Genomic DNA, 4011 nt, shown 5'->3' with positions numbered 1-4011 from the left:
CCTGTGTCTGTCCCCCTGTGTTTATCCCAAAACATCATATTTGAATTCTTCATGTGTTTTAATCTGTAAAGTAACTAAAGCTGTCAGATAAATGTAGTGAAGTAAAAAGTACTTCTTTCCCTCTGAGATGTGGTGGAGAAGAAGTAGAAAGACTAATGTAAAGTACAAGTACCTAAAATGTGTACTTAAGTACAGTACTTGTAGATTTCCGGTTGCTCCATTTATAGGCTGGGTGACTCCTTGACTGGTTGAGTGAATGCGTGATGGTTTCAGCAGATGATGCCATGTTGTTTACATACAAGTCACAGGTCTCAGGTCTAGACAGGCAACTCCCATGAGATGTCCAAATTCAATACAAACAAGTCCCAAGTCTGAAGCCCAGTTCAGGTCCTAAGTAATGGCAATGGAGTCCCAGTTCAAGTCAAGACAGACAAGTCCCAATTTAAATTCCAAGTCAAGTCGAGTTCAACTCCGACACAGGCCCGTCCATATCAATCTATTGATCATTTTGTCATCCTGATCATTTTATTTTGTTGGTCTGTGCTGTACACACGACATCTACTTCCTGTCTGTCCGTCCTGAGAGGGACCCCACCTCTGTTGCTCTTCCTGAACCTTCTTCCATCTCTGATCTGAGTCGAGGGTCTAAGGACAGAGGGGCTCGTATGCTGTACAGTGTGATTTGTGATACAGGGCTATATAATGAGACTTGCTTTGATTTGAAGTCCAGGTGAAGGTACCTGTCAAGTCCCAAGTCAGGACAAAGTCTAGGTCCTAAGTCAAGTGGAGTTCAGGGTAGTGAAGAACCAAGTCCAGAGAGCCAAATCTCACATGTCCTTTAAGCCTTAAGTCAAGACGGACCAATCCGAGTCAAGTCCCACGTCAGGAAAGTCCTACATCAAGTCCATTTCAAGTCCTGAGTCAAGTACTAAGTCTGAGGTTGTTTTATGTGAATAAAGTTTGACAGTACACACAATACTGGCTTAGAAAGAGATCATATTTTATGCCAAAGTTTCATATCATCAAGTCGTCTCACACAAATAACAACATGGTGTTTTTCATGGTCCATAAATCCACAGCAGTCATGTCTGTGTACAGCAGCAGCGTGAGCGAGCTCAGGGGTTTTCGTCTTATTTGGCCATGAGCTGCTCTGAATCACGGCTACAATGAAGTGTGCACTAAAGAATGTGTGGCAGGACTCCCACGAGATTCACAAGAGGGGGGAGGTTCATGTTTGTGTGTGTGGACGAGACAGAGGGGTGGTGTAACACACACAGCGTGAGGCAGAGACATGTAGATGCTGTAAAGCATCAAGATAAACATTTCAGCCTGGTTTACACGCCATGATTAAGATGTGTGTTACAGAGAGAGGGGGAGAGAGAGCACGCTTGTGTATTTGTGTAAGAGAGAGAGAGATGGTGTAATAGACATTGTGTAAGGCGTAGCTATGCGGATTACGTACCATGTAGAGCACAGATGCATGTAAGCCTTGTTTCCATGCTGTGTGAAGCTTAGTGTGTGTGTCTATCTTTGAGAGGACAAACTTGAGTTTAAGACTGTGGGAGTGAGGGCATTTTTGCAAAGTGAAGACATTCTGGTCGGTCCTCTCTTTGGACCTGGTTTTAAGGTTTTAGGTTCTGTTCAGATTAAGAGTCAGGCCTGTAATTGTGATGGTTAAATTGATGTGTTGAACTTGTGATCAAACAGCTGCTTATTCTCCCATTCAGCAGTCACAGATCAACATGATGCTTCATGTGGAGTCGTGTTTGTGTCTCCTGATGAATGAAGTCCAGTCTTCTCTCTCTGTTAGCTCTGGTTCTGGTCTCCTCCACCTCCTGAGGGAAACATCTGGCTCTGTAGCTGCTAAATGCTGCACTATGTTCAGCAGCTGGTCTCTGAGTCTGTCTGCTGTCTGTGAAGCAGGACAGATAAACCAGGAGTCGACAGCGAACCAGGACAGATAAACCAGGAGCACACACACACACACACACCAGCAGTGACTTATTAGACATGTTTCCATTGTTTTGCTGCCATCTAGTGGTGAGACAGTGTGGAACATTTCATCAACCATCAAAAGAAGGAATCGTTTAGCAAAACTATAAACGCTATTTCACTTGTTTTCACTCATGTATGGTGAACATGTCAGGACATCCTCAGACCTCAGCATCAGGGAAAACACTGTCAAGTCTGAGTTTAGTCCTGAAAGTGAACACGTGATCTCAGGTCTCAGGCGTCAGGTAAGTTTGTTGATACTAGTTCCCTTCATTCCTCATCACAGATACATTCCCGTAGTACATGTTTAACAGTGCCGGGTTCACTACAGCACATGCACGATTTAAAGAGAGCACCTTCTCTTTACGTCCTGCACTGACCTGTGTGGGCTTTATTCACTGTCACAAATTGCAGAAACACGCAGAAACCACTAGATGGCAGAAAAAGCAAGCAGTTGTTTGATTCAGTTGCTCTTCAAACTCTTCCACTTGGCACACACCTCCATGCTGAAGTGAAGCATTCAGAACAAAGTGGACTGTCACTGGGGTTTGTTGTAAGAAGCAGGTCCATTACCCTCTTGAATCAAGTCAAGCCCAATATCACTAAATCACAACAGCCTCAGGGGGCTTTACAATCTGTACAGCAATCGACACCCTCTGTCCTTAAAAAACTTAAACAGAAGAGCAGCAGAGGAGGGATCCCTCTCCCAGGAAATAGATGTTGTGCGTCCAGAATGACCAACATAGTAAAAATACGGTATGGACAATCATGCTGACATCCTGTCCATGTGTCAAAGTGTCCTTGAGCGAAAAATCTGAGCCCAGAGTTTCTCCAGATGTGCTGGCCAGCGCCTTGCATGGCAGCTCTGCCACCAGTCGTGTGTGAATGAGAGGCAACATTGTAAAGTAGCGATTAAGACAGAAAGTGCTAATATAAATAATATATTATCATATAATACACAAAAGAAATATCTTTATCTTCCAGTTTGACTTTTAAAATATCCACCTAACTAAAAGAAGTCCTCTTCCAAATCACGATTTGTGATCTATTTTAACACTGCATCTATTTTTTCACACATATTCTGATTTGTTGAAAGTTAAGAGCGTTACCATACCATATTGAATGTACACAATAATATGTGAATAACAGACAAAGCTTCATTAACTTCCCTCTGTGCTTGTTGGGTTTTGCATTATGTAACAGAAACAACAATGACAAATGAATTAATGTCATCAGCCTTAACTCGACTCAGCATAAGCTCACAGAATACAGAGAAAGTATAAGTCACAAGTGTCAGTATGTGGGGCAGGCAGGCTTGTAACGCCTTTCCTCTGAATTCAGACGAGCTTCTCCTGCAAACAAGCAGAATGCGCAGGTAGGTGTACAGGACGAAGAACAGGGGGGGTGAAGATGGTTTTCACAGCAAGAACCGCACCTGCTATGTTGTTCAGAGTTGTGTCCACACAGGAGAGCTGAACCACAGACCAGTTAGAACAGAAAAGCCTGTGCAGTTTATTTCCACACAAAGGCAGTTGAACACTAAGATAGATACAGACGCCACATACCAGCGCAGGGTAGAGCAAATGATGAGATGTCTCACCATCCTAAACGTCATTTTACTGTGATAGTGTAAAGGCTGGCAAATAGCAACGAATCTATCATAGGCCATGATGCCCAGAATCATCAGTACGTATGATGCATAGCTGGAAATTACATTTATCTGGATGAAGCAAGATGGACGTGAGATCAAATAAGTGTCAGACAGAATGTCCATCAGAAACCTGGAGAAGAAGCCGGCTGAGCCGTACAGACCGTTTAAAGACAGACAGCAGATGAAAATGTCCATTGGCTGATGCAGAGACTTCTCCAGGCAGACTGTCAGAATAATGACAACGTTAGCAGAGATTATAGTCATGTAGATCAACAGACACAGAATGAAGAGCAGATATCTGAGGGGCCCATAATCTGCAAATAGTGTGAACTGAAAGTAGAAAGGAGTCAGGCTGTTGTTGCTCTTCAT

The 4011-nt window shown here is 43.4% G+C and overlaps 1 pseudogene; it reads right to left on the bottom strand.

Annotated features, from left to right (window-relative positions):
* Positions 1 to 3183: 3183 nt before the first annotated feature.
* On the bottom strand, positions 3184 to 4011 carry LOC139292709 (olfactory receptor 10R2-like; annotated as a pseudogene).

This window comes from Enoplosus armatus, chromosome 11 (genome assembly GCF_043641665.1).
Source record: "Enoplosus armatus isolate fEnoArm2 chromosome 11, fEnoArm2.hap1, whole genome shotgun sequence".
In the NCBI taxonomy this organism is placed as follows: Eukaryota; Metazoa; Chordata; class Actinopteri; order Centrarchiformes; family Enoplosidae; genus Enoplosus; species Enoplosus armatus.
Note: the sequence above shows the minus strand (reverse complement) of the source record. Positions and strands in the feature narration are given on the sequence as shown.